The 10,427-nt window shown below is 41.9% G+C and overlaps 1 protein-coding gene across 1 annotated transcript in view; it reads right to left on the reverse strand.

Moving 5' to 3' along the window:
- The window catches only part of LOC106804822 (thioredoxin domain-containing protein 3 homolog), a 28,328-nt gene that overhangs the window by 8,908 nt on the left and 8,993 nt on the right, over positions 1-10,427 (reverse strand). The window lies entirely within an intron of this gene.

The raw sequence follows: 10,427 nt of genomic DNA on the forward strand, positions 1-10,427 counted from the left end.
TTATCATCATTCATATTAGTAGATAGCAGCGTAGAGCAAGTTAGACAGTGTAGTGTAGTATATAAGACTACAATGAATATACATTGAATAAGACATAACTGTTTTTTTTTTTTTAATTTAAGATACGTCTCGCTGGATGTGTAATCAAAAATGGTGTGGATTCCATGTAGAAAGGCTTGAGAAGAGCAGCTTTTCAAAAAGGGTTAATAGTTGGAACGGTGGGAGTGGACCTTCCTCAACATTTGCTTCGGGTGGTTATGTTGATTGCAAAAATATCGGTAGTCCATTCAATGCGGATCTCAAAAGGTTTGGTTCTGTGAAACCATAGCTGTACTGTAATTCATAAAATCTCATAATGGTAACAACTTCTTACTATTCATTAAAATCGACGACACATAGACCGACCTACAATTGATCGCTACAGCGATAATGCCTCATACAATCATGTGTTTTTCATGCTTTTGATAAGATGTACTGTATTGCCAAATAATCAAAGGGCAAAAAAATACGTTGAGTGGCTTGCTGGGAAGGTCGTGTAACGCAGGGGAGTGCGAGAGCCCGTGCTCGTCTTTAGCTAGATAGTAGAGCTATCAGAACATAGAGATGTATTGTGTGTATATGATGAGATGATCCAATAATAATGGTAAGGCTACCGCAGTCGTTGTAAGCGAAACTAATTGATTACTAATCCGAGGTGTCAATGGTTGTTAAGATTTTTGCTTATATGGGACCAGATGTCTCAATCTTAGAGGGAGGAAAAGCTAGTAAACGTTCCACATGACAGGATCAATGCTCACCAACCCTTGCTTGAGAAGCACTTGTAAAGTGAGTAACAAAAAGAACGAAGACGCAACACACCAGTCACACTCTACGCAGACGACGACAGAAACAAAAGGCACAAATCCAACGAGGCGACTCGAGAAAATTTTGTGGTTCCACACACACACCCACATGCCCAGAACGCACATCGCCGCACTGCACCGCAAGCACACTGCACAGCCCACGAATGGGCACAGCCAAGCGCACAACAACAATACACTACAAGCAGCCAGCACTCAGACGACGGACACACACACACACAACCCACTCACACCACACACACACCACACACACAGAGCGCACCCACATAAACAAGCAAAAGACGTATGACAGTAAAATTTATGATAAAGCATTGGCCACATATCACGCCAAAAGGTCATGTCGCGCGGTACGCACCAAAAGCCGCTGTCGTCCGAATCACACGCCTGAAAGATGTGACGGATCAAAGGACCCTGGCCGCCACACACCATCACCCACAAAAAGCACCGAATCACACGAGGGACAGTCAGCGGGCACCAAACGAAAACAACAGGATACGAATTATGAAGTCAAACACGAAGATCTCATCTGGGCAAAGAAGAACATCGACGCCACCACACAAGCCATGCGATCTTATCAACATTAAACAAAAACTTGGCTCTATCATTAACCAGAGCCAGGAAGCGCCAGCAACGCGACGCCGGCTGGGCACGATAGCACAGAACGGACGACATACAGCACACATATTTGTAGTGTATGATAAACAGAGCTTATCAGAAGATTGAAAGCTACATGGAGGACGTACTAACTGACTCACCGCTAGACACCATAGGGGCTCTCATCTCGCGCGCTGCGCCAGAATCTACGACCAGGCGTGGCCCTGGTAAGAGGCATGGATGGGAGAGCTCCGTACAAAATCCACAGCTAAGAGTGCATGCAATGGGACAGAATTCACGTAAACTCACGACACATGTTAGACAACCAGGCGAAGATTGGACCTCACTTCGAGGAGCGCTTCCCATCAAGCCATCTTGAGGTGTCGATGATGGGGAATGCGATGACTCAGTCCTACTAACAGTCTACTCCAGCGAGAGCCGAACATACAGACAACGACAAATTGGAGTTGTATACTCATGCTATAATCTGGTCTGAATATCAATGAACTATCTTCACACGCGATTCATCGTCCATCCGATCAACGCTTCGCTCAGAAATACAATTCTTTCATACAACACACATAGTCACGGGGAACCTCACCCGAACCCAAAGACCGCCATACACAGGCAAAACGGGCCCCGAACGGAACAAAGAGGCATACAATGCTACCCAGCCGTACGCACAAGATTCACAACCCGCGAGAGTCCGCCTGCGCGACGCCAAGGCGCCACGCTACGGAGGAAGGAAAGAAACAGCGACACATCCAGGAGCGGCGTTACAAAAAACAGCCGCAGACGAACCAAACCAAACAGACCGGTCGGCCGGCGGAGCCCGCGGTAATCGCCATCCTCCTGGGCCGGGACGCGCGGCGTGCACGACGAGCCGTGACCACCGCTTGCTTCAAATGCGCCGCCAGACAAGGCAAGCTGCGGAGTAACAGGCAACCCGACGGACAGAAATAACAATTAGCTAACCATAAAAAAACGCCGACCTAGCGGCTCACCGCTGTCCGACGCTTTCCCCCAATCAGCCTGACCCATCTAAGCCCCGTCCGGCTACGCTACGACAACCACGGAAAAACGGACTCAAGGTACACTACCTAATTTCAGAAGGCTAAAATCCGCCAACCAAAGCACATTTCAAAAAAAATTACCTACCAACCTAAAGCTACACAGATTTACCAAAACAAGGCTTATCGGTAGTGTAAAACATAATAAGACTTCGCCTTCTATTCTATTGCATGATTTCAGATCGCCATAATAGAGATATATAATCCATTGATAACGCCTGCACTATGTCAGAGAGAAACAAATGACAATACACACACGAAGATCCGCATCAACCAACCACTGAAGCACACACATTAATTTGTACATATAGCTAACTTATGTGTACCGCCTACAACCCTATGCGCACTATTTCTCACGAAGCAGAAACGTCACTTTCTCGACGCACGTATAGTAAGAAAACAGTCAGTAACTTGTGCTATCGAATGTAGTACGAGATTACCGCCGGGGTGACTTATCTCGATGGAAGCTGCCTGTAGTTAGATATGTATTTTATATATTATTGGTTTCAGCTACTTAAACGGCAAGGTAGTAACCCAGACATGATTACCTCTGCATAACGTCTTCAGTCTATCATTCGACACGAACAATTTAAAGTGTGTGTCTAGCTCACACCTTTATTGTCACCACCTACATGAGAACGCAGAAGCGCCTATTCAACAAATAAGAATAGACAACTGTTTGGATGCGCGCGATCGCAACTACGTTCTTATGAGGAAGCGAGTGAATGCGCGGTCACGAACCGCAATCGGCCAAGAACCCCCCAATTCTAGGTCGCGGCGATAGAGCGAGAAGCGCGGATCGCGCCCCTTAAATGAAGCCTTGATTGTATAATATAACTACCTCGTCTGTCATGATTTGTTTCAGTCATCACTCAATGGCAACTGCCAGCCAATCACCGCACAGCCCGCACACGATCAACCCTGATGCTAGTCGCTGAATCTATCACCACCTCAAGTAATATCAGTTCTAGAAGCTTGTGTTTTTAGAATTTATATATACTTTTCAAGATTAGTTGAATAACGCGAGTGGCCAGACCCCAATACGAACGCTGAAACAATAATCACCTAAAGTAAGCACCAGCACCAACGAAACCCACGCTCCACTCTCTTCGGCCTCATCCAGACACTTAACAAATCGGCGACAATAGCGCACAAGTTATAAACGTGGAAACGAAACGCTCAATAACCAAACCCGACGAGAGTAGCAACTATCGCGCGCATGAACGCGACTCCGTCAGGTGGGATCAAGGCGAAATAAGACAAGATAGCACAGATTATATACCGGGCAAGCTCCCAGCTGTGACAGCTCTGCAAGATCACCCGCTATAAGAATTAAATATAACGGTGCGACTTCAACGAACCAACAATAAACATAGTAACTTAAACTATTGTTTAACACTAGAGGACCCCACATCATGCATAATACATCTGTGTCATTCATCGAGCAGTACAATCATAACTCATAACGAACCAAGTACCTCAAACGTAGTACCAAACATCTATAAAGGGAAAAGAAAATGTTAAAGGCACAAACATATTTGGGGCACCCTGGGATCCAGAGGCTGGTAACAGCAATTTACCACCTCACGATAATCACAGCGCCTCATCCTAAATTTTAAAACCAATGCCTCGTTACCGAATCCTCGATTCAAATAAAATACTGCAAAAGGCAGAACTCAGTAAAACAAGTGAAGCATTTTCACACACTAAAAAAATAATGTAGTGGACCTGCATCACGGCTGGATTAAAACACACCGCGGGCTCGAAGCCGTGCCAATGACGGCCGGCACCATAACCCACATATCGGGGGCTTCGCCAATTCTGTCTGGTAGATAGTCTACTAACAATATAATAATAATAAAAAAAAGCAATCATAATAGTACTAATAAGATCGGTCAAACCGGTAAACGAGTGGCGATTAACGAACAAAGCAAAAGTCATGAACGATGAGGATCGGCCCGCTGCCACTTCCAAGAACAGCAACACGTGGGGTGATCAACGCCGCCCTAATCAACCAGCCAGGCATGGCGCAATCATCGGCGAGCGGACAACACCAACGCACAGTAGGATCTCACGGGGCCTACAACACCTGTATTTGACGCACACCATTTAACTTTTATTAACTAATTTAATAATATCAAGTAGGGACTAGGTAGTAAAATGTGCAAAAAAGGTTGTGTGCTCCTACTATATATGTAGTCTACCACACGCATGGCATGCACACGCACGCAAGACATGTACATGCACCACCCACAATGCGCGCATAAACACATAATTTATACACACATGAAGAACACGCACATATGCAGGCATAGCTATTCCCATATTGACCTTCCTATCATGAGAGAATTCATAAAATAAGGTTAGTTCAGTTAGCGCTGTTTTAAGTCTCATGCAGAAGTTCAAAGGATAGTATATACTAGCATGACACGAAAAAGTTTAAAACACTCCTTCGTTCAAAGCTCTATACATAGTGCAACCCTTTTTAAGGATAGTTTTAGGCAACATTTTAGACCGGATTTTCTCATTTTAGACTTATTTCCGATGGCTAACACTAATGTGGCCACAGCCCTCTGTATATGCTCATTTTCTCATGAGTAACGTACATGAACTTCGAGGCGGTGTTTGATTGCCTTCGCGTGCACGTGTATGAGCACGCAGCTGTATGTCAGATGACGTCAGAGACATGATACGACCAGCTTTTCATGATATTCCTAAGCAGTTCTTCAGGCATCACCCTCCGGACGGCTGTCATCTGCCAGTGATAGTTGAAATTGGCCTGCGCGACACCGAAATGAGCGCCGTTCCTTGCTTACACACCTGCATTTAGGCAGCGCAGACATATCGGACCGGGCCGTTTTGCATCAAGCTGCCGTGTAACCTCGGAATTTGCTCACATTTTCTCGAAGGTGCATGGAACAATATACCAATTTTTAGTGGGTGTCCGTAACGACCTGGAGTTTTTTTTTTAGGGCCAAGATCAATTCTGACCTCGACACCAGATACATCGTATTGATTAATTATGAAAATTTGTATTAACCAGATTCTCAGACAGAGGCAGAAGAAGCAAGTGTACCAGACAGGTAAAACCTGTAGTATTATTATGGGTCAGTGACTCATTAAAAAAGTGAGCGAAAATTTGAACGTAACATTTATTTTGGCATTATGTTACATGGCTCCATTTCAGTAATAACTTAAGAGTAAACTGGCATATACAATGCCGATTAAAATATTTAGTGTATAAATTAACATTTATTTTATAGCTTCATGACGCAGAATTACTTAATATTCGCAATGTATAGATTTTTTTGAGCACCGAGTAATTTCCTAACTACAGTAATATTATTCTTCTAAGAATCAACAAAAGAAGAAGATGACACTAGCTATTAATAGAAGAATGTGCTTAATGAATGAAAACGTACACAGACATTTAGATGAGGTATGAAAATAAATTCCTTGCTAAAATCCTCGATGTTGGACTTATACAAAGTGCCACGTTTCGATCTATATAGGCTAAGTTTTGTTAGTTAGCAATCTAATGTTTAAATGTTGGGCTTAATGGTGTTTTGTATGTTTGTATGTGGAAGGCATGACAAACTTAAGGAGTACAGTTTTAGCTTCTACTGAACATAGTCAGAGTGCAGCTTGTAACATCGGCATGAAGCGTGCTTCGTGTCGTAGAAGGCGTCCGGCGTGGCGTGCGTCGCTGCACAGTGGGCACAAATCTAAGGGGCTCGACGTACGGTACGACTATTCGGCGTGGGGTAATCGAAAACTAGAGTTGGGATGTCGAATAGCTGCGGGTCAAAGGTCCAGAGGTGTAAAAGAAGGGGAAAAGTCCTCTTAACTAAGGTATAGGGAGGAAATGCAGAATTGGCGGCAGGCAGAATCTAAAGGCTCGACTAGCTTGTGATAGTCGGTGTAGTAGCATATGGTAGGAAAAGCGCATACTCGTGGCCGAATATGGAGTCACAGGTCAAAGGTCAATGGGGGCACAGAGCAGATTTTGACATTTTTATGAGGACATGGTCTGACGGAGCGATTGAGGAAAAACTTTTTGTTTCAGGGTGACCTAGACCATCTTTTTATGGCTTATTGAAAGGACCATGAATGTACTTTTCCGCTGACATGGCGAAGAGTAAGGTGATCGAATAACCGCTTTTGACCCTCAAGAGAAGGCTTAACATGATTGTTGACTGTAACAAGAGACTGAACTGCTTTTTGTTTCCTATGTGGATGTGAGGCTAACAGTTGCACAGTTCAATTGCAAAGGCAAATGTTCGTTGAGGCCAGGTTTACGCTCCTTAAATCATCTATTTTAAAAGCAGCGCGTGCTGTATTAGCACATGTAATTGGACCTCATGCTCGCGTGGTAGGCAGCCCATTACGCTATGCAATGGGGGTGACGCTTGGCCTATTCTAATCATAATTATTGCCTGGCAACGCTCAATGCAGATGTGTTAACTCACGCTGAGGCGAAATCTGCGCCTGCTGAAATATACATGGGATTTTCAGCAACTGCAAGGAGTGAGTTATCACGCACGAAGGATGATGCATCTTTGAATTATTGATGACACTCTGCAGCGCGCCATCGGCTCGGCGCAACTGCTTTTGGCTATTTATAGAGCCCCTCCACTGGCCCTCCCGCCCACACTCTCCGCCATCACGACCACTACCTCGCGCTTCGAGCGCATATCCATGATAACATATGTTAATATAGCGAACGTCATCTAAAGTTAACAGGGCTGTATCTTTATTGACTCGGTACTACGTATAGGCTAAAGCTATGTTATCATAGATTTTAGATCTGTATTCGTAGTATCACTAAGATATATGCCTCTGAGCGGCGGGCGGTGATGGAGGGGACTCTTCATTTCGTTTGGGCCAGTGAGTTTTTAGCATCAGAGACTTAGGATTAGGGTTAGGGTTAGGGTTAGGTTTAGGGCTAGAGTTAGGGTTTTTGTTAGGTTTAGGATTAGGGTTAGGGTTAGGGTTAGGTTTAGGGCTAGAGTTAGGGTTTTTGTTAGGTTTAGGGTTAGGGTTAGAGTTAGGGTTAAGAACTGCCGGGCATTTAGGAAAACGAAGACCGTGCCCGGCTGCCGGGCATATAGCCACAGCGTACAATTTACGATTGACATTATAATTGTCATTATTATGAATCACTCAATCACTGAATCAGCTACATTATCATGCACACGCCCAATTCATGAAATGGGGTTTAACCTTAAATAATATATAACAGTGGTTATTAAAAGGTAATAGGGTGGATCAACCCTAATCAGAACGCAGACAATCGAATCCCACTCCGTGCACTCACCTGAAAAGCTGCGTTGTCTTTCTTTCGGCCTGCCATCTTTCGTTTCGGAGCGATTGATACCGTAATATAACAGATATTACGACTTCTTATTTGTGACTATTTTGCAGGCCTGAGAAAATAAATATGATACACTAATTCTATGTTATTTAAATTAAAACCACGAATATGTAATCAGTGATCACTGTGAATATAGTCAACTCACTCACTCAACTCGCCATCCAGCCATGTTGTTTATCATCGCCATGGACACTTGGCCTTCGTACAGTGTAGACATCTACTGGTAGGTTAATTAAATACTTTCTTTTCGTTCATTTTATAGCATAAATTTTCACAGGAAGAAGTGTTATCATAGAAATGATATAGGTAGACTCTATGTATTACTATGAGTGTTACAGAGCTCTGCTTCAAAAACTAGGCGAAATAGTATATATAAGCTTATAATTTATATCTGTGTCACAGTGTGTGTAGGTATGTAAGGTATCTATCCTATCATAGACAGGCATCCTGCACCATATCATATGATATCAATATTATCAAGAGTACCATGCATAATAGACATTTTGATACAGATTTTTTTTTGTACTCTTGATATTATATCAATTGTAATATAATTATATACAGTAAAAGTCCAAAAATCCGGATGCCAGAAATCCTGACCTCCTGAAAATCTGGACTTTTAGATAACTTCTGCTTTCATTGACATTTGTTTACTGTATTTTTTACACTGTTCATTTTTTAAACATGATTTCAAGCATTAGGGCCTACATGCTCTTTTTTGTAGTAAACTTTTTTAATGTTTATTCATTTTTGTCAAGTGTTGACTTTATTATTCTTTAAAACTACTTGTTTTGATAAATGAAGCATGCTGTATTTGCTAATAAATAAACTTTTTTCCTGAATAAAATTTCCTGATTAAATCAGAATTTTCCTGTTCATCTCTTCTTTATTCATCCTTAAACTTGAATTTTAAAAGTACTGCCCGGGAATCCGGAAAATCCAAACCGACCCAAATCCAATCCCTGAGCAGTCCGGATTTTCAGACTTCTACTGTAATATAAATATAATAAAATGCTGTGGGTTTAGACGGATGTTTTTAAATAATAAAATCATTGAACAGGACACTTCTGCATATGTCATACAACTCCAGCTCTATTGACATCTCTACCTTGGCTTGTAGATTGTAGTCAAGTTCTACCTCATCCATCCACAGCAGAATTCAGTCGAATGCAAACATAACGAACACAAATTTACACGTATTGCATGAATTTTTATTGAAATATATTATGACTGGATATATCTGTATCGCTATAAAACCATACTATCCTAAACGAATGGGAATTATTTTAAGTAAAAATGGTTGCCCATATATCTCCCATTATAGGCTTACTATGTTTGTAAGAAAATACAAAAACAATTATACGTCATTACACTTTTACAAGCTGGAAACTTGCATTGATGCAATTGATTTTACAGAGGTAATACTTTGTTTATATTTTAGGTTGCTGTCTAAGGAACACTTTTATACATGTCACTTTTCAATACACTGAGCCGTGTTCAGGGAAAATTCTGCTGTTAGTTAACATTTAACTACTGTGACCCAGTCAGTATACTTCATTTGAATAGACCAACTACAGACATATGAAGAGTATACATGACTCATGTTAAACTGATATATATATACACTTATTTACACAAAAACATGTTGTACAAGTAACATCTTTCATGTAACACTGGTCACATTCCGACAGAACATTAGCTAAACAACATTTCCAATCTATGGATGCACAGAAATCACGATGAGTGCTGTTACGTTTCCTCCGTGGCTTATAAAATTTAGAGGGCAACGTATTTAAAAATTTCAAGTCCTTAAACTATAAACAGGATTTTCTTTTGCAGATATATCCTCTTTTGCCATTTGGTGAAATCAATGCACCATAACTATACTCTTTGTTTCTTAGCTGGTCGACTTGTTTTGCTTTTGGATTTTGATTTACTACTGCCACTAATAGTGCCTCCCGTGGAAGATGACTCTTTTTCTTTATCCCGTCTTTCTTCGCTCTTTTCCTTCTCCTTTCCCTTTTCACTGTTTTTCTTGCCCTAAAAATAAAAAGATAATCAATATGCAAGCATTAGAGCAGAGGACTTTGATTGACAAGACAATGCGAAGTTGCAGTTCAGCTATTCATGATAAGAATCATTCGCGTGGTTGCTGATAGCGAGCATCATGTTAATGCAATTTTGACAGTTTTTTGCACTTGCACATATTCCAGATATATGAGTACAGTTTAAATTTACTCTAGCAATTGAGATAATTGATATACAAGTACCAAAAATAATAGTTATTTGAATGATACAGTAATTTGGTGTATGATTAATATGGCATTGTTTGTACGACTGCTGCTCTGAATAATAGCAATAGGCTAGTAAACTGTTGATCTGCTATTACGCACGCACGCACGCACATTCACAAGCCCACGTCAGGTACATTCACAAACCCAGGTCAGGCACATTCACAAGCCCACGTCAGGCACATTCACAAGCCCACGTCAGGCACATTCACAAGCCCACGTCAGGCACATTCACAAG

This window comes from Priapulus caudatus, unplaced genomic scaffold (genome assembly GCF_000485595.1).
Source record: "Priapulus caudatus unplaced genomic scaffold, Priapulus_caudatus-5.0.1 Scaffold89, whole genome shotgun sequence".
NCBI classification, from domain to species: domain Eukaryota; kingdom Metazoa; phylum Priapulida; class Priapulimorpha; order Priapulimorphida; family Priapulidae; genus Priapulus; species Priapulus caudatus.